We start from the raw sequence: 21,999 nt of genomic DNA on the forward strand, positions 1-21,999 counted from the left end.
CATGTATTTTGCAAGTAGTAGGCATTTAGAATTAAATGTGGAGTGGAGTTTTAGAGTTAGGCCTATGTGATGACATCGTATACCCCAGGTACATTCAAAATCCCTTGACAATCATTTACATGTTTGCCAGGTTGCCTAGAGCGTTGGGCCAGTAACCAAAAGATTGCTAGATCGAATCCCTGAGCTGACAAGGTCAACATCTGGTGTTCTGCACCTGAACAAGGCAAGGCAATTTACAGTTAAAGTCGGAAGTTTACATACACCTTAGCCAAATATGTTTAAACTCAGTTTTTCACAATTCCTGACATTTAATCCTAGTAAAAATTCCCTGTCTTAGGTCAGTTAGGATCACCACTTTATTTTAAGAATGTGAAATTGTCCATTTGGAAGACCCATTTGTGACCAAGCTTTAACTTCCTGACTGATGTCTTGAGATGTTGCTTCAGGGTAGCCTAGGGGTTAGAGCTTTGGACTAGTAACCGGAAGGTTACTAATCCAAACCCCCCGAGCAAATCTGTTGTTCTGTCCCTGAACAGGCAGTTAACCCACTGTTCCTAGGCCGTCATTGAAAATAAGAATTTGTTCTTAAGTTCTTAACTGACTTGCCTAGTTAAATAAAGGTAAAAAAAAATATCCTCATGATGCAATATATTTTGTGAAGTACACCAGTCCCTCCTGCAGCAAAGCACCCCCACAACACCCCCTGTGCTTCACGGTTGGGATGGCGTTCTTCGGCTTGCAAGCCCACCCTTTTCCTCCAAACATAACCATGGTCATTATGGCCAAATAGTTTACTGCGGATGTAGATACTTTTGTCCCAGTTTCCTCCAGCATCTTCACAAGGTCCTTTGCTGTTGTTCTGGGATTGCACTTTTCGCACCAAAGTACGTTCATCTCTAGGAGACAGAACGTATCTCCTTCCTGAGCGGTATGACGGCTGCGTGGTCCCATGGTGTTTATACTTGCGTACTATTGTTTGTACAGATGAACGGTGGTACCTTCAGGTGTTTGGAAATTGCTCCCAAGGATGAACCAGAATTGTGGAAGTCTACAATTTTTGATCAGGTCTTGGCTGATTTCTTTGGATTATCCTATGACAAGCAAAGAGTCACTGAGTTTGAAGGTCGGCCTTGAAATACATCCACAGGTACACCTCCAGTTGACTCAAATGATGTCATTTAGCTTATCAGAAGCTTCTAAAGCCATGACATAATTTTCTGGAATTTTCCAAGCTGTTTAAAGGCACAGTCAACTTAGTATATGTAAACTTCTGACCCACTGGAATTGTGATACAGTGAAATAATCTGTCTGTGAACAATTGTTGGAAAAATGACTTGTGTCATGCACAAAGTAGATGTCCTAACGTACTTGCCAAAACTATAGTTTGTTAACAAAGAATTTGTGGAGTGGTTGAAAAACGAGTTTTAGTGACTCCAACCTAAGAGTATGTAAACTTCCGACTTGGGTCATTGGACACCTGCCTACAGCCATGGCATGATGCAAATAATTCACAAAATGAAACTAATATGGGCTAAATTAAATGATACCCATCCTGAAAGCAAACAAGAGATGTTTGAAAACAAAGCGTTACCTACAGCCCTCGAACCTCAAATCCAGTTCCACTGCATCATTCCCCTCTAATCAGGTCCTGATTTAGAGCTGGAACACCAGGCGGGTGATTCCCCTCTAATCAGGTCCTGATTTAGAGCTGGAACACCAGGCGGGTGATTCCCCTCTAATCAGGTCCTGATTTAGAGCTGGAACACCAGGCGGGTGATTCCCCTCTAATCAGGTCCTGATTTAGAGCTGGAACACCAGGCGGGTGATTCCCCTCTAATCAGGTCCTGATTTAGAGCTGGAACACCAGGCGGGTGATTCCCCTCTAATCAGGTCCTGATTTAGAGCTGGAACACCAGGCGGGTGATTCCCCTCTAATCAGGTCCTGATTTAGAGCTGGAACACCAGGCGGGTGATTCCCCTCTAATCAGGTCCTGATTTAGAGCTGGAACACCAGGCGGGTGATTCCCCTCTAATCAGGTCCTGATTTAGAGCTGGAACACCAGGCGGGTGATTCCCCTCTAATCAGGTCCTGATTTAGAGCTGGAACACCAGGCGGGTGCAATTAATGATCATGTAGAACAGAAGAGCAGCAGGAGGTCATAGGGTCAGAGTCAAACAACCCTGTACTGCAACATCTGATAGAACTTGATCAATAAACATTTTTAAAAAGACCAGACATCGTCACATATCATATGAGTCTTAAAATCATATTTTGACAAAAGTAAATAGAATTTCCACCCAATTGGTCCTTGTAACACTGAAGTCAATTTATTAATTTACTCAAAACTCCACCAAAACCATCAAACATTATCAAATGCTTTAATAACAATTAACAAAATGTAACATCACAAAATGTCACATTCAAAGCACATCAAATATAATTTCCCATATTTGGCACCATCATCTCATGGTCTTATAATAATAATAATAATATATGCCATTTAGCAGACGCTTTTATCCAAAGCGACTTACAGTCATGTGTGCATACATTCTACGTATGGGTGGTCCTCATGTTCTAATACAAGGTCAAATACAAACCAATGCACATATCTTCTCCTGAATGATCAAACAGGATTCTGGACGTTTTGACCAAGAGAAGAAAACATGGTGACATCAGTCAGCGTCTCCTGACTGACGGAGACACCTGAAACCCCACCTCTTTAAGGAATACCTAGGATAGGATAAGTATCCCCCCCCCCCCTTTAAGATTTAGATGCACTATTGTAAAGTGACTGTTCCACTGGATGTCATAAGGTGAATGCAACAATTTGTAAGTCGCTCTGGATAAGAGCGTCTGCTAAATGACTTAAATGTAAATGTAAATGTATGACATCATGATATGAAACACCAGGTGTTCTTTTGTGTAAGTTGGATGGGAGGGACATGTGTAGGCAGGCAAGGGGTGTGTGGGACTGAGTTGGTCTCATTCCATAGACAAACACATTCACCAATCATGGTATACATAATGGGTTGGTCCATGCTCCTTCAACTGGAGGCAGCTGCGGTCAATTCAACCAGTGCTGTGCTAGGCATCGCATCGCTTAGGGAAGCCCACTCAAGTCTTCAATGGTCTGGGTAGGTATAAGGTGGGTGGGTGGTGACTGGCTGGGAGTGAGGGTTTAGCAGGGCAGTAAGGATAGCTGAACCTTCCCTAGGCAAATCCACCTTCTGACAAATAACACCAATGTGTTTTATAGGCATTGTACCCAATCCCAACACAGCAACGTGTAGGTCCATATTCTACATATGGCTCTCAGGACCTGCATGCGTGTCTGTGACCAGTTTTAGTCTTTGTGGGCCTTTCCTTTGGGTTTCTCCTCCTCATTGTAAGACAGTCCGTATTCGTTCATTCGGGTCTTATCAACAGGATACAGCCTTACAATAGAAAAAAATAGTGAAAAAAAGTTGTAGTAAACAAATTGATGTGTTCAATGTGAGGATATTCTGTTGTAGCATTGGAGATATTGTTACTTACAAGTGACAGTCAAGTTAGTGCAGTGTGTGTATAGGATCTTCATTTGACCAGTATTGTTGCAGATAAATAATCTTGCAGTAACAGAATTTTAATGTTTAGTCTACAATGTTGTTTGATCAGTGGTTAGTCTATCAGCTGTAAATATATATTAATATAACCTTGTGTTAGTTTGAGTTTTCAGTGAATTTATGTAAATCACAAAGCTCATCGACATTTTCTGCAGCGTAGGGAAATTCTCAGCAAATTCTCAAATTAAGATCCTACCCCTGTGTGCGTATCTGCCGTGTGGCTTACCATCTCTGGTACAAGTAGACGAGGAAGACCACATCATCCCTGAAGCAGGCTAACCGGTGGGAGGTGGGCATTGTGATGATGAAGGCAAATATGTCGTCGATAAAGGTGTTGAACGCCTGGGGATGGACAAATATAAACTACTATCATTAACGTCCTTCAGTTTCATCACTTTATGTAGTTTTTCTTTCTGATAGATTTATGGATGTTTCATTGTAACAATTACGACACATTCCAGTAGCCATACTCTTACTGTCCTTCAATGATAAAACCCTTTCTGAGACATCTAACAGTGTAAAACCTGGCGATCTCTCAAATGAGATCTTATACAATTCACTCACTTTATACATGAATGCTTTCCAGGGTAGATGTGCCACAGATTTGAACTGTTGAAACAAGAAAAGAACCGACATGGACACCAGCATCTGGCTTTTAGCGGCGTGCTAAAGATAACATAGAACAGAAGACATGTGCACTAACGCACAGTATAATGGAACTGACCTTGTAGTTAAAGAGTTGAGGTAGCATGAAGAGGAAACCAAAAGCATACACTCCTGTCAAAAAAGAGACCATCAGATGACAAGATCAATGCTTCTAGTATTAATTATCATGTGATCATGAACGTGCACTGACAAAAGCATTTCTTATTTGTCCAATGATTCTGCCTATTGACTGAACATACAATAAAACATTTGATCTAAAAAAAATTAAAAATAAAAAAACTTAAGGTAAATCTGGCTTTTAAAAGTGAATTAAAGCAAATCATGCTGGCTTCAGGATAGTGTCAGAGAACATACCATTCACTAAACTGTTGATGATCCAGGAGAACCAACTGCCAAACAGAAAGCAGGCGAGACATTATCACACATTCAAAACACATCGTAGACCGGGTCTGGGCAACATCTAGAGGCTCCAGGACCACACTGAGATTTCTAAATGCCACCGATGGCCGCACAGATTTTTTGGGGAAGTTGATTTGTTAGTCAAACTATTTGCAGGCAATAAAAAGGGACGTTATTGCCAGAAGACAGAGGTCCATTGTAATTTCAAGTGTAGTCTGGGTCTTTTTTAAATCCAAAATAATAATTTCTCGCTCCCAAAAAACTACTACAGTTGTCCATCACTGTAGTAGACCCTACTGTTATTTTCCAGAGTTATAGCCTACCTTTTGTATCTCAAAAACACTAAGGCATAAACCGCTCCTCCAATACACATTGGGTAGAGTGAATACGACAGGTACTTCATTGCCTGGGAAGAGAAGAACGTTGCAAGGAAAATCAAATGTTTGCTGTTAATGATAACGCTACTGTATACAAATTGAGGACAAAAGGAACACATGTCATTTTTGGACATAAAAAAAGGTAGATGTCAAGTCTCACAAGAGTATCATCCTCTACAGTCCTCCTCTCTGATTCATCAGACTCTACAGTCCTCCACTCTGATTCATCAGACTCTACAGTCCTCCACTCTGATTCATCAGACTCTACAGTCCTCCACTCTGATTCATCAGACTCTACAGTCCTCCACTCTGATTCATCAGACTCTACAGTCCTCCACTCTGATTCATCAGACTCTACAGTCCTCCTCTCTGATTCATCAGACTCTACAGTCCTCCTCTCTGATTCATCAGACTCTACAGTCCTCCACTCTGATTCATCAGACTCTACAGTCCTCCACTCTGATTCATCAGACTCTACAGTCCTCCACTCTGATTCATCAGACTCTACAGTCCTCCACTCTGATTCATCAGACTCTACAGTCCTCCACTCTGATTCATCAGACTCTACAGTCCTCCACTCTGATTCATCAGACTCTACAGTCCTCCACTCTGATTCATCAGACTCTACAGTCCTCCACTCTGATTCATCAGACTCTACAGTCCTCCACTCTGATTCATCAGACTCTACAGTCCTCCACTCTGATTCATCAGACTCTACAGTCCTCCACTCTGATTCATCAGACTCTACAGTCCTCCACTCTGATTCATCAGACTCTACAGTCCTCCACTCTGATTCATCAGACTCTACAGTCCTCCACTCTGATTCATCAGACTCTACAGTCCTCCACTCTGATTCATCAGACTCTACAGTCCTCCACTCTGATTCATCAGACTCTACAGTCCTCCACTCTGATTCATCAGACTCTACAGTCCTCCACTCTGATTCATCAGACTCTACAGTCCTCCACTCTGATTCATCAGACTCTACAGTCCTCCTCTCTGATTCATCAGACTCTACAGTCCTCCTCTCTGATTCATCAGACTCTACAGTCCTCCACTCTGATTCATCAGACTCTACAGTCCTCCACTCTGATTCATCAGACTCTACAGTCCTCCACTCTGATTCATCAGACTCTACAGTCCTCCACTCTGATTCATCAGACTCTACAGTCCTCCTCTCTGATTCATCAGACTCTACAGTCCTCCTCTCTGATTCATCAGACTCTACAGTCCTCCACTCTGATTCATCAGACTCTACAGTCCTCCACTCTGATTCATCAGACTCTACAGTCCTCCACTCTGATTCATCAGACTCTACAGTCCTCCACTCTGATTCATCAGACTCTACAGTCCTCCACTCTGATTCATCAGACTCTACAGTCCTCCACTCTGATTCATCAGACTCTACAGTCCTCCACTCTGATTCATCAGACTCTACAGTCCTCCACTCTGATTCATCAGACTCTACAGTCCTCCACTCTGATTCATCAGACTCTACAGTCCTCCACTCTGATTCATCAGACTCTACAGTCCTCCACTCTGATTCATCAGACTCTACAGTCCTCCACTCTGATTCATCAGACTCTACAGTCCTCCACTCTGATTCATCAGACTCTACAGTCCTCCACTCTGATTCATCAGACTCTACAGTCCTCCACTCTGATTCATCAGACTCTACAGTCCTCCTCTCTGATTCATCAGACTCTACAGTCCTCCTCTCTGATTCGTCAGACTTTCCAAACTGTGGGGAGACAAACACACACTGATATCAATGTAGAACAAACAGAGACCAAACGTAATCCTGAGGAAATTAACTCCGATAAACTGATATCTTTACAAACAAACCAGACTTACAATAAATGTGGGTTTTACACCTTTCCAGATAACCTGTATTTTAAAGGCTTTCTTCACCTTCCACACCTGTAGAGGGACAGATAAACCAATCAGGTGTCGAGAGGACAAAGTGTAATCAACTACAAGAGCACAATCATCCACAAGGATCTAAAACATAGGGGATTAAGAGAAACCAGGACACAGGATGATGGAATTACCAAACCTACAAAAGAGGAACCACATTGATAGTCACTGAATTGGGCAGCAAACAGAAAAAGATTATCAACTTAATCTGACAAAAGTCAATGGGGTCAGACATTTTACTAACGTGAACAACAGTAACTGTGCAAATAGAGAACTTTAGGGAAACACTGTGTGTCCCAAATGGCACCCTATTGCCAGACCCAGAGTTACGTCCCAATAATAACTCCTTTCTCCCGCGTCCCAATAATATGGTCATTCTCCCGCGTCCCAATAATATGGTCATTCTCCCGCGTCCCAATAATATGGTCATTCTCCCGCGTCCCAATAATATGGTCATTCTCCCGCGTCCCAATAATATGGTCATTCTCCCGCGTCCCAATAATATGGGCATTCTCCCGCGTCCCAATAATATCGGCATTCTCCCGCGTCCCAATAATATCGGCATTCTCCTGAAGTGTGCACTCATTTACTACTTCCCACAAATCTATATACCAATCATTTAATTTCAAATGTGAATTATTAAACAAGTGAAAACTTTGTGAGGAAGGACAGTTAAATAGGGAAGGAGATGCGTTCTGTCTCCTAGAGATGAATGTACTTTGGTGCAAAAAGTGCAAATCAATCCCAGAAGAACAACAAAGGACCTTGTGAAGATGCTGGAGGAAACATGTATAAAAGTATCTACATCCACAGTAAAACGAGTCCTATATCGACATAACTTGAAAGGCCGCTCAGTAAGAAAGAAGCCACTGCTCCAAAACCGCCATAAAAAAAAAGCCAGATTACGGTTTGCAACTGCACATGGGGACAAAGATCGTACTTTTTGGAGAAATGTCTTCTGGTCTGATGAAACAAAACTAGAACTGTTTGACCATAATGACCATTGTTATGTTTGGAGGAAAAAGGGGGAGGCTTGCAAGCCAAAGAACACCATCCCAACCGTGAAGCATGGGGGTGGCAGCATCATTTTGTGGGGGTGCTTTGCTGCACGAGGGAATGGTGCACTTCATAAAATAGATGGCATCATGAGTCAGAAAAATTATGTGGATATATTGAAGCAACATCTCAAGACATCAGTCAGGAAGGCAAAATGGCTTAAGGACAACAAAGGTATTGGAGTGGCCATCACAAAGCCCTGACCTCAACCATATCGAACATTTGTGGGCAGAACTGAAAAGGCGTGTGCGAGCAAGGATGCCTACAAACCGGACTCAGTTACACCAGCTCTGTCAGGAGGAATGGGCCACAATTCACCCACTTACCCACTTATTGTGGGAAGCTTGTGGAGGGCTACCTGAAACGTTTGACTGAAGTTAAACAATTTAAAAGGCAACGCTACCAAATACTAATTGATTGTATGTAAGCTTCTGATCCACTGGGAATGCGATGAAAGAAATAAAAGCAGAAATAAATCACTCTCTACTATTATTCTGACATTTCACATTCTTAAAAAAAAAGTGGGGATCCTAAATGACCTAAGACAGGGAATTTTTAATAGGATTAAATGTCAGGAATTGTGTAAAACTGAGTTGAAATGTATTTGCATAAGGTATATGTAAACTTATGACTTCAACTGTAATTAGCCCTAGTCAGGAGTAGTGCACTACATAGAGAGCCATTTGGGATAAAACCACTAATGCGACAGATTTGTACCTTGTCAGCTCGGGGGTTTGAACTCGCAACCTTCTGGTTACTAGTCCAACGCTCTAACCACTAGGCCACGCTGCCGCCCCGGCAGCGTATATATATATATAAAATGACAATTACAACAATACTGAATGAACACTTATTTTAACTTAATGTAGTACATAAATAAAAATATATTTAGTCTCAAATAAATAATGAAACATGTTCAATTTCGTTGAAATAATACAAAAACACAGTGTTAGAGAAGTAAAAGTGCAATATGTGCCAGAAAAAAAGCTAACGTTTAAAGTTCCTTGCTCAGAACATGAGAACATATGAAAGCTGGTGGTTCCAGCTTTCATCATCTTCAATATTCATAGTCTTCAATAATGAATCTTCAATATTCCCAGTTATTAAGAGGTTTTAGGTTGTAATTATTATAGGACTATTTCTCTCTATACCATTTGTATTTCATATACATTTGACTATTGGATGTTCTTATATGCACTATAGTATTGTCAGCCTAATCTTGGGAGTTGATAGGCTTGAAGTCATAAACAGAGCTGTGCTTCAAGCATTGCGAAGAGCTGCTGGCAAACGTAGAAAAGTGCTGTTTGAATGAATGCTTACGGGCCTGCTGCTGCCTACCATCGCTTAGTCAGACTGCTCTATCAAATATCAAATCATAGACTTAATTATAATAAACACACAGAAATACGAGCCGTAACTCATTAATATGGCTAAATCTGAAAACTATCATTTCAAAAACAAGACGTTTTTTCTTTCAGTGAAAAACAGAACCGTTATGTATTTTATCGAACGGGCGGTATCCCTAAGTCTAAATATTGCTGTTACATTGCACAACCTTCAATGTTATGTCATAATTATGTACAATTCTGGCAAATTAATGACGGTCTTTGTTAGGAAGAAATGGTCTTCACACAGTTCGCAACGAGCCAGGCGGCCCAAACTGCTGCATATACCCGGACTCTGCTTGCAAAGAACGCAAGAGAAGTGACAAAATTTCCCTAGTTAATATTGCCTGCTAACATGAATTTCTTTTAACTAATTATGCAGGTTTAAAACAATATACCTGTGTGTTGATTTTAAGGAAGGCATTGATGTTTATGGTTAGGTACATTGGTGCAACGACAGTGCTTTCTTTTCACAAATGCGCTTGTTAAATCACCCGTTTGGTTAAGTAGGCTGTGATTCGATGATAAATTAACAGGCACTGCATTGATTATTTGCAACGCAGGACAAGCTAGTTAAACTAGTAATATCATCACTCATGTGTAGTTAACTAGTGATTATGTTAAGATTGATATTTTTTTTTTACAAGATAAGTTTAATGCTAGCTAACAAGCAATTTACCTTGGCTCCTTGCTGCACTCACGTAACAGGTGGTCAGCCCGCCACACAGCCTCCGCATGGAGTGCAATGAAATCAGCATCCCAAAATGCCGATTACAGATTGTTATGAAAACTTGAAATCGGCCCTAATTAATCGACCATGCCAATTAACCGATTGACCTCTAGAAACAGGTTAAAGAAGGATTTTTAATCCTTGAGACATGGATTGTGTATGTGTGCCATTCAGAGGGTGAATGTGCAAGACAAATGATTTAATTGCCTTTGAACGGAGTATTGTAGTAAGTGCCAGGCACATAATTTCAAAAGTTTTAAATTCAAAATCATGTCCTGAATTACTTTAATTGGAATTGACCCCAACCCTGCCTAACAGCATCTTCGTAAGAAGTCCACCCACCTGCTTTGCTGGACATTCCCACCATGCTTTTCTTCTGCTTCCAGAAGCTGATGTCATGTTTGAAGGCCAGGAAATCAAACAGGAGCTGCAAATGAAACATGCTTTTAAGTTGCAATGTGACAAAGGAATAATTTAGTGAATCTCAGTCATGCATGTGTGTGGCAGGTAGATCTAGCGGTTAAGACCATTGGGCCAGTAACAGCCTCAAAGTTAGCTGGTTCGAATCCTCGAGCCGACTAGGTGAAAAAAAATCTGTCTATGTGCACTCCTGTAAGTCGCCCTGGATAAGAGCGACTGCTAAGTCACTAAACATTTTAAAATATAAACATTAAAAGATGATCATCACTTCATTTATATGGTACAGTAAGACTTCACATTCTTACATGAAAGGCAGCCACGAAGAAGGCGAGGGCTAAGAAGTACAGGTTGGTTTCCACGAAAATGCCCTTGATTTCATCAGCATCTTTCTCAGTGAAGCCTGAAATCACAACAAACCAAATTATTAAAAAGGCTCCCACCAGAGTGCACAGCTGACCCCATTTTGACGTAATTCCTTGCCGTTGAGTGGAAATGCTTGTTTTAGGTTCCATCTCTGAAGAATGACGCAAGCTTCTTATACAGTTGAAGTCAGACGTTTACATACACCTCAGGTTTGTAGGTCTCCTTGCTCGCACATGCTTTTTCAGTTCTGCCCACACATTTTCTATAGGATTGAGGTAAGGCCTCTGTGATGGCCACTCCAATACCTTGACTTTGTTGTCCTTAATTTCTTTGTGATAGGGGGCAGTATTTTCACGTCCGGATGAAAAGCGTGTCAAAAGTAAACTGCCTGCTACTCAGGCCCAGAAGCTAAGATATGCATATTATTAGTAGATTTGGATAGAAAGTTTCTAAAACTGGTTGAATCATGTCTGTGAGTATAACATAAGTTATTTGGCAGGTGAAACCCCGAGGACAAACCATTAAGATTTATTTTGTTTGTTTTTGAGGTCACTCTCTTTTCAATGCGTTTTCATTGGGAATCCAGATTTCTAAGAGACCTTCTTGCAGTTCCTATCGCTTCTACTGGATGTCAACACTATTTAGAAATTGGTTGAGGTTTTTCTTTTGAGAAATGAAGAAGCAGCACTGTTCAGAATGAGGCTCGAGGGAAGTGTACTCTTTGTTAGAGGCGCGTGACCTGAAAGCTAGCTACACTTTGTTTTCCTCCGGTATTGAACACAGATCATCCTGTCTTATATTAATTACATTACAAAATACCTAAAGTTGTATTACAAAAGTAGTTTGAAATGTTTGGACAAAGCTTACAGGTAACATGAGATATTTTAATGTCACGTTGCGCAAGTTGAAACCTGTGTTTTTCTGGATCAAACCCGCCAAATAAATGGACATTTTGGATATATATCGACGGAATTAAATCGAACAAAAGGACCATTTGTGATGTTTATGGGATATATTGGAGTGCCAACAGAAGAAGCTCGTCAAAGGTAAGGCATGAATTATATCTTTATTTCTGTGTTTTGTGTTGCGCCTGGAGGGTTGAAATAGGATTGTTTGTTTACTTTAGTGCTGTCCTCAGATAATAGCATCGTTTACTTTCGCCGTAAAGCCTTTTTGAAATTTGACATGTTGGCTGAATTCACAACAAGTGTAGCTTTAATTTGGTGTATTGCATGTGTGATTTCATGAAAGTTGAATTTTTATAGTAATTCATTTGAATTTGGCGCTCTGCATCTTCACTGGTTCTTGGCCGGTGGGACGCTATATATCCCAGAGAGGTTAAGCCATTTTGCCACAATTTTGGAAGTATGTTTGGGGTCATTGTCCATTTGGAAGACCCATTCGTGACCAAGCTTTAACTTCCTGACTGATGTCTTGAGATGTTGCTTCAATATATCCATATAATTTAGCAGACTTCAGCTGCTGTACAGCAAATCCAAGGCAGCCCGTGCTCATGGTTCTCAGTTAAATGATAGGCTACGCTACAATGACAATGACTTTGCTCATGATGCACGTGGTAAATGACACGTCACAACACTCTGAGCGCATCGGACACGAAACACCAATACAATTGCACAACAAAATAAATGTTCTTTCGTGGGTGCCTGTTCATTATAGGATAGAAACTTGTGGTTTAGCTGCACTAATCAAAGCAGTGAAGCGAAGCAAGACTTTAGTGGTCAAAAACGTCCATCTTGGGGCGACGGGGGGGGGGAGCAGGGTCCCAAATCATAACAATCATAACACATAATTATACCATTTATAAATATGGTCATGTTCTATAAAAATGACAAATTCTACATTTTATTATGTTAATTTTCTGGTAAAAAGAGTAGGTGCAAAAACATGCGTTTGCATCCCCTATTTTCATTTGCTGCATGTCTCAGCTGGCCAAGTCTAGACTATGGTGGCCAAGTCTAGACTATGGTGGCCAAGTCTAGACTATGGTGGCCAAGTCTAGACTATGGTGGCCAAGTCTAGACTATGGTGGCCAAGTCTAGACTATGGTGGCCAAGTCTAGACTATGGTGGCCAAGTCTAGACTATGGTGGCCAAGTCTAGACTATGGTGGCCAAGTCTAGACTATGGTGGCCAAGTCTAGACTATGGTGGCCAAGTCTAGACTATATGGTGGCCAAGTCTAGACTATGGTGGCCAAGTCTAGACTATGGTGGCCAAGTCTAGACTATGGTGGCCAAGTCTAGACTATGGTGGCCAAGTCTAGACTATGGTGGCCAAGTCTAGACTATGGTGGCCAAGTGTAGAGACTATGGTGGCCCAGTGTAGACTATGGTGGTCAACTGTAGACTATGGTGACTAAGTGTAGACTAATCCACTTATGATTTCCCACTTCCAAGCCCAAATATATCAAACTTCAACTTAAACTATGACTTATTGACTTCAAATTGTTGTGCAACATCATGGGTAAGCTCTGGTCATTGTCTTTCAGTTGAAACATTTTTATTTCCTCCCTTTAACAAACATCAGTTTGCATGTCCAAACAGACAAAACAAAGGATTTTATTTTATATTTCTTACTACAGTTATTGAACCTCTTCCCCTCAGACTTCATTAAATGACAGAACAGTAGCAACTATAGGACAGAAGTCACTCTCGTGATGCGGTCGTTCAGTTTGTGATCCTCTGGCGGTAGGTAGTATGACTCATGCAGATTAGTGTCAATTCCGTACACTAGTATCAACTAGCATAATGGGTGCTGTTTCCCGGACAGATTACGCCTAGTCACGACTAAAAAGCAATCTCAATGAAGAATCTACATGGAAAATAATGTTTTGTCCAGGTCAAGACTTGATCTGTGTCCGGTAAATCGTCCCAATGAGTTTGGTCATAGTACTAGCCATAGAGCTATTGATTTATAATGCTATTTCTATAGTACTACTCACCGAATTGTTGCAGAGAGTAGACGGCATCTTGCATGTGAATCCAGAAGCGGAGTTTCCCGAGGGAGATGGTGTCATTGGAGATAGCGAGAGGGAGTTCCGTGCTGGTGCTGTTGATCTCCAATCAAGTCCTTCACTCTGTTGCTCAGCTCATCCACAAACAGCAGTGGAAGGTACACACTCTTCTTTCCATTTTGAAATCTGGAACACGGTAAAACAATTGCTACTGTTATGTCATTAATGAAGTCTGAGTGGAAGAGGCTCTGACAGCTGTCAGTTCTCTATTTGTTTATGCTTTCCCGGTCCCATGTGGAAATCTCCAGGACATTCTTTCCCATCCCCATTTCGTGATTATGTATAAGAGGTGGAACCGAAACAAGCATTTCCGCTAGAAGGCAAGGAATTACGTCAAAATGGGGTCGGCTCTGCACTCTTGTGGGAGCCTTTTAATGAGTTGATTTGTTGTGATTTCAGGCTTCACTGAGAAAGATGCTGATGAAATCAAGGGCATTAGTGTGGAAACCAACCTGTACTCCTTAGCCCTCGCCTTCTTCGTGGCTGCCTTTCATATAAGAATGTGAAGTCTTACTGTTCCATATAAATGAAGTGATGATCATCTTTAAATAAAGGCTCTGGAACTTTAATTTAAAATTGTTGCATTGTAATACAAAGCATGAGTTGGCACACCCCCAAAAAGTTGGTAGAGGTGCTGACTTACGGCGAGTAAACTGTAGGCTATGAAAAGAAATGAAGAGTCACACTCTACATACAAGCTCCCAGTAATTGATTGAACCACCAATGTTTCAGCATCACTGTGCCTTCTTCACCCTGAAGAAGGTGTTGTGTATTGTATCATTAGTTCCAGCTGTCCATTTATGAGTGTATGATGAATTGTATCATAAGTGCGTTCTTACACTCGCAGGTAGCGGTGCACGTCGCTGGGCAGGAAGTCCCTGTCGAAGATAAAGTCCTCTGACATCACATTGAGGGTGAGACGGGAGCGTCAGTGAGACACGGGCCGATCCACTGCAGGGTCACCTCCTTTGGGCTTCCTTTTCAGCTGCTCCGCCTGCCCTGGGCACAATGACCACAGCAGATCAGAGAGAAAAAGACCAGGGAAAAACTGACCATCACAATCAGCATGACCGTTTTAAAGATGCACTCCACAGAAAATGCATTCCAATGTGAAAGGTATTCAAATGTACCAGACTGATTAAAAAGATGCTATAAAGGGACAATTCAGAACAGTTGATTCCAAGGCAAGACACTGTCTGCGCATACAGCCATACCCTAACAATAAAGAGACGTATGAATGCCTTGCTTTTGATCTTGTAAATTTTGGTTACGTCCCAAATATCACTTTACTCCCTTTATAGTGCACTACTTTTCACCAGAGCCCATAGTAGTGAACTAAAAAGGGAATATGGTGCTATTTAGAATGCAGCCATTGTGCTGTGTAATCGTAGTCTGACCTGTGTTGCTTCCTCCCCTGAGATCAGGATGACCTCTGGTGGTTTGGGTATCATGTAGGTGGTGAGCTGTGACACCAGATGCACCTGTCTGGGGTCCTGCCACGGGGACATACCTGCCTGGTGAAGAAACACCATGGCATACAGCGTCCCATTCTTACAGGTCTTCTTTGGGAGAGACACATTCACTATCCTTTAGGAAAAGGGATACATAGGTGAATATGAACTGGTTGGTTCAAGCCCTGAATGCTGATTAGCTGACGGTCGTGGTATATCACGGGTATGACAAAACAGTTATTTTTACCGCTCTAATTATATTGATAACCAGTTCATAATAGCAATAAAGCACCTCTGGGGTTTGCGGTATATGGGAAATATACCAAGGCAAAGGGCTATATCCAGGCACTAAGTTGTGTCGTGCGTAAGAACATCCCTTAGCCGTGGTATATTGGCCATATACCACAAACCCCCTTGTGCCTTATTGTGTAAATATAGCAGGGAGAGGTCAATCTTTGCAGGTTGAAGTAGTCTCTATATGCGGTTTGTTCAATGTTAATCAGTTGCTATGAATGTGGTCAGATATCTGCACTCATTTTGGTTCCAAATGACTTACTAATATGGAGTCCTAGTCATCCTGCAAATACCCAGAGAGCACTGACTGTGTCTACCACAAAGTTTCCATAGGTCATCATCGTGCTTATTACAACTGACTGACTCATAGATACCATCATATCCTGTCACCGTAAGAAATGTTGCACCTTTCAAACTTGGTCTCAACATCAAAGTCCTCCTCCTCGTGAATGAGGGTGTGTCCCCCATCAGCATTGGGTCGCAAGGCTGTGTAGATACTCAGCTGGGATTGGGGAATAAAGAACACAGCAAATGTTCACGAATCAGTTTTCACACCCAAAACAACTGTCTGACTGGCAAGCTTTCATTCCATCTAGCTAGCTTGCAATGATGCATACAAACCTGCAATCTTGGTTTTCCTGCCAAATATGGGTTGATGCAGTTTTCGAATTTGGGGTTCTCACAATGTTTGGTGTAAACGATGCCATACATCACCCAGCAAGTGTGCAAAACATACACAACGAACACCCCGACTATCAGCGTCGTGAAAGAGGTTTTCTGAAACATGCTCCGGACTCCGGTCTAGTCATTCAAATACGAAATGTGTCGGGCAGATACCGTAGCGACTCTATCCTCTTCTGAAACCGAGCCAAGGACAGATGCGAAACTCAGAGAATTTAGCTGAGGCAGATTAACATCGGTTGATGAATTGCTCATACTGTAACGTTAGTGTAGTTTATGGACTGGTCATTAAGGTCACAGGTGCTGGCTAACCATGGCTAGATATCGTTGACCACACTGTCTCCTCATGTCTTTTACCAATCAAATGTATTGGCTATTGGTTCATATTTTGTGCATTTTAAAATCCCCGAATTCTGCTCGTCACTTTGCATCTCGAAATTGCAATATCACGGCTATTTTAAAGAAGCATGGATGTGTCAGCTAGCTACTTCCGTGATTTATTTCCTGGTTACCATAGTCAGGAAAGTATCAAACTGCGGCTGCGCAAATCCAACAATCTGCAAACCAGCTGAATATATCTTGGCCACTAGATGTCATCCATGCTCCATGCAGTGCACTCTTGATTACAATGTCGGTTTGTAATTTTCCCCCGTAGATTCGTACATGTATTGTAGAAACGAATCAAAATATGTTGAATGTCTTGGTTTTGAAAAACAATTAACACAAACCTCTGCACTTGAATACATACCATATAAATACAATATATGTAGCTATTAGCAGTGTTTAATATGAGCAGGATCCGACACCTGTCATTTCTGGACCGTTTCGTTCCTGAATCCATTTCCTAGGATCGAGTAACTCTCGTGGCTTGAAAAATACTTGTAATGTAAAATTATAATATAAGCAATCAGTTAGACTAATCCAGGTTGACTCCTCTGTAATTCTCTTGGCTATCGCCTAAAAATTGTCATGTTAAAACGGCCTGATAAATGATGCGTTTTGGGTCGGCCCGGTTTTATGATTTGCACGACATTGTAGCCTATATAGACCAACGCGTGGCCATTGCTGTGGTGAGAGAGAGAATCGCGCCTGTATCTCACACACAACTAGAATGAGATTCACTTTCTATGATCTCTCTCCCTCTCTACTCTGATAGACATGAGCATGCAACTCTCATCTCTCCAGCGTTACACTTCATCATTTATTTCCTTATAGAATCATGGCTGCGCGAAGCAGCACGCCTGATAAATTGAAATACATTTGCCAAAGTCATTGAATTACTGCTGTCTGTTCAGAAATAAATGAAACAAATCCGAATAATACACCAGGAGTAGGCCTATAATTGTGCCACATATGATCGATAGTTTATTTTAAAAAATTGCCGAGCTGTGGATTGTGTGTAGCTCAATCACGAGCCATGTCAACAGTCGGGAGCAGGGTGAAAGTGTTAGTGCACAGCATGCAGCCAAAATAGACCTTTCCCAATATTTCAAATACAATCACTGGAAAATACAGGTTGGAAAGAAAATGCATCCTGCTGAAAAGAGAAGACTAGTCTGTCTGTAGACGATAAAGTTATCAACTTCCAAATAGGTCTATTGAGGGAACAGCATTGTTTTACCAAGTAAAACAAGAGAGAAACACATTTGGCACGAGAGCATCCCGGTGAGTGAGCCTCGCATCATTGGGTGAGTCAGTGAAACTGGAAAGCTTTTTTTAGGACTGTAATTTCCTCCTCATATTGTACAATATGTGTGTCTCCACACAACTAGGTCTAGGCAGTTGATGGATTGAAGACAATATCGTTTTTATTGATCTCAGATTATCAGTTTGTCAGCGTCAAAGTAGCCTGTCATTTTGATCATTTGTGAGGTATTAAGAAATATTGTGCTAAAGTCTCCAGTCATCTAAAATGATGTAGAATTGCATGAAATGGGTTTATAAAGTCCAAAGCGTTCCTGAACCCCAGGCTACAATATTTTTCTCTCCCATGTGTGCAACTTCTGCAAGCGCCTACTGATCTATGCCAGAATGCTAAAGCATGATAATGCACGCAATGCTATATTATAAAGGAGTGTTTCTCTTCATGTGTTCCGGTACCTCAGATTACCCATGGTCTTCCCTCTCTCGGGCTCACTTTTTGTTCCAGCACCTCCAAATTGACAAATTAACCACGGGCTATTAGGTCTACCATTAAAGGCATAGCCTATTTGTAGTACATACAGTTGAAGTTGGAAGTTTACATAGACTTAGGTTGGAGTCATTAAAACTCGTTTTTCAACCACTCCACAAATTTCTTGTTTGTTAGAACATCTACTTTGTGCATGACACAAGTCATTTTTTCAACAATTGTCTCCAGACAGATTATTTCACTTATAATTCACTGTATCACAATTCCAGTGGGTCAGAAGTTTACATACACTAAGTTGACTCTGCCTTTAAACAACTTGGAAAATTCCAGAAAATGTCATGGCTTTAGAAACTGATAGGCTTATTGACATCATTTGAGTCTGTGGATGTATTTCAAGGCCTGCCTCCAAATTCAGTGCCTCTTTGATTGACCTCATGGGAAAATCAAAAGAAATCAGTCAAGACCTCAGAAAAAAATTGTAGACCTCCATGAGTCAGGTTCATCCTTGGGACCAATTTCCTAATGCCTGAAGGTACCACATTCATCTGTACAAACAATAGTACGCAAGTATAAACACCATGGGACCACGCAGCTGTCATACCGCTCAGGAAGGAGATGCGTTCTGTCTCCTAGAGATAAACGTACTTTGGTTATGAAAAGTGCAAATCAATCCCAGAACAACAGTGGAGGACCTTGTGAAGATGCTGGAGGAAACAGGTACAAAGGTATCTACATCCACAGTAAAACGAGTCCTATATCGACAGAACCCAAAAGGCCGCTCTGCAAGGAAGAAGCCACTGCTCCAAAACCGCCATAAATAAAAGCCAGACTACGGTTTGCAACTGCACATGGGGACAAAGATCATACTTTTTGGAGAAATGTCCTCTGGTCTGATGAAACAAAAATAAAACTGTTTGGCCATAATGACCATCATTATGTTTGCAGGAAAAAGGGGGAAGCTTGCAAGCCGAAGAACACCATCGCAATCGTGAAGCACGGGGGTGGCAGCATCATGTTGTGGGGGTGCTTTGCTGCAGGAGGGACTGGTGCACTTCACCAAATAGAGGGCATCATGATGGAGAATTATTTGGATATATTGAAGCAATATCTCAAGACATCAGTCAGGAAGGTTAACGCTCGTCTGAGGAAGGAGTGGACCAAAGTGCAGCGCTGTACGTGTTCATGATATTTATTAAAACTGAACACTGAAACAAAATAACAAAGTGGAACAAAATGAACAGTTCTGTCAGGTGCAGAAACACAAAACAACTACCCACAAAACACAGGTGGGAAAAGGCTACCTAAGTATGGTTCCCAATCAGAGACAACGATAGACAGCTGTCCCTGATTGAGAACCATACCCAGCCAAAACAAAGAAATACGAAGCATAGAAATAAAGAAACTAAAATGCCCACCCTAGTCACACCCTGGCCTAACCAAAATAGAGAGGCGTGTCAGGAAGGTAAAGCTTGGTAGCAAATGGGTCTTCCAAATGGACAATGACCCCAAGCATACTTCCAAAGTTGTGTCAAAATGGCTTAAGGACAACAAAGTCAAGGTATTGGAGTGACCATCACGAAGCCCTGACCTCAGTCCTATAGAAAATTTGTGGGCAGAACTGAAAAAGCATGTGCGAGCAAGGAGGCCTACAATCCTGACTCCGTTATGAGGAGGAATGGGCCAAAATTCACCCAACTTATTGTGGGAAGCTTGTGGAAGGCTACCCGAAACATTTGACCCAAGTTAAACAATTTAAAGGCAATGCTACCAAATACTAATTGAGTGTATTTCAACTTTTGACCCACTGGGAATGTGATGAAAGAATGAAATTAAAGCTGAAATAAATCATTATCTCTGCTATTATTCTGACATTTCACATTCTTAATATAAAGTGGTGATCCTAACTGATTTAAGACAGGACATTTTTACTAGGATTAAATGTCAGGAATTGTGAAAAACTGAGTTTAAATATATTTGACTAAGGTGTATGTAAACTTCCGACTTCAACTGTATATTGGTGTTGCTCCCAATTTGTCTCACGCCGTTTGTGCAAAGTTGCTCAGTTATTAGACTTACTTACACCAAGAAGTGCCAGTGAGGGAGAAATGCAACTTCTATAGATGGCTTAATCACCTGAGAAGACCTTGAACAACTACCCAAAACTTTGTGTAGCCGTGCTAAGGGCAGTCTTAGAAAGATGGTGCTTAGAAAGAAACTGTTATGAAAAGGGAGGCATGGTGAATGGTCAGTTTTAGTCACTTGTCTGGCCTCGAGATCAAACTACTCAGATTTACTCTTTCTTCTCCTGTCGGCATCTCTGACCTTCTAGAACGTCCATGGTCATTCTCTTGTCAGCATCACTGACCTTCTAGAACGTCCATGGTCATTCTCTTGTCAGCATCACTGAGCTTCTAGAACGTCCATGGTCATTCTCTTGTCAGCATCACTGACCTTCTAGAACGTCCATGGTCATTCTCCTGTCAGCATTACTGACCTTCTAGAACGTCCATGGTCATTCTCTTGTCAGCATCACTGAGCTTCTAGAATGTCCATGGTCATTCTCCTGACAGCATTACTGACCTTCTAGAACGTCCATGGTCATTCTCTTGTCAGCATCACTGAGCTTTTAGAATGTCCATGGTCATTCTCTTGTCAGCATCACTGAGCTTCTAGAATGTCCATGGTCATTCTCCTGTCAGCATTACTGACCTTCTAGAACGTCCATGGTCATTCTCTTGTCAGCATCACTGAGCTTCTAGAATGTCCATGGTTATTCTCTTGTCAGCATCACTGAGCTTCTAGAATGTCCATGGTCATTCTCTTGTCAGCATCACTGAGCTTCTAGAATGTCCATGGTCATTCTCTTTTCAGCATCACTGAGCTTCTAGAATGTCCATGGTCATTCTCCTGTCAGCATTACTGACCTTCTAGAACGTCCATGGTCATTCTCTTGTCAGCATCACTGAGCTTCTAGAATGTCCATGGTCATTCGCTTGTCAGCATCACTGAGCTTCTAGAATGTCCATGGTCATTCTCTTGTCAGCATCACTGAGCTTCTAGAACGTCCATGGTCATTCTCTTGTCAGCATCACTGAGCTTCTAGAATGTCCATGGTCATTCTCTTGTCAGCATCACTGAGCTTCTAGAATGTCCATGGTCATTCTCAGATAATCCATCAGTTCTATCATCAGTGAGCAATAGGACAAGGGTGGAAACAAGTGTTTCACCCAAAGGTTCGGCTACTAGCTAATACACTGCTATTATCCTTAAACATACAGGTTGTATGGTGAATTATTTTATGTATTTGTGTCTGTATGTGTCTGCATTCTCCATAAATGTCTGTTTTTGCTTGTTTGTGTTCAAGCAGCACAGCAGTTTCAGAGAGAAATGGGTACAGAGAAAAGATGGAGGAGGAGAGAAAGAGAGAGTTGTGATGATAAGTGAGGACAGAAAAAGTAGAGCAGGGAGGGAATGAAGACCACACTGTGCCCCCT

The 21,999-nt window shown here is 41.6% G+C and overlaps 1 pseudogene; it reads right to left on the reverse strand.

Moving 5' to 3' along the window:
• Positions 1 to 2,762: 2,762 nt before the first annotated feature.
• On the reverse strand, positions 2,763 to 16,874 carry LOC124012990 (annotated as a pseudogene).
• Positions 16,875 to 21,999: the final 5,125 nt, after the last annotated feature.

Source organism: Oncorhynchus gorbuscha, linkage group LG24, assembly GCF_021184085.1.
Source record: "Oncorhynchus gorbuscha isolate QuinsamMale2020 ecotype Even-year linkage group LG24, OgorEven_v1.0, whole genome shotgun sequence".
Classification (NCBI taxonomy): domain Eukaryota; kingdom Metazoa; phylum Chordata; class Actinopteri; order Salmoniformes; family Salmonidae; genus Oncorhynchus; species Oncorhynchus gorbuscha.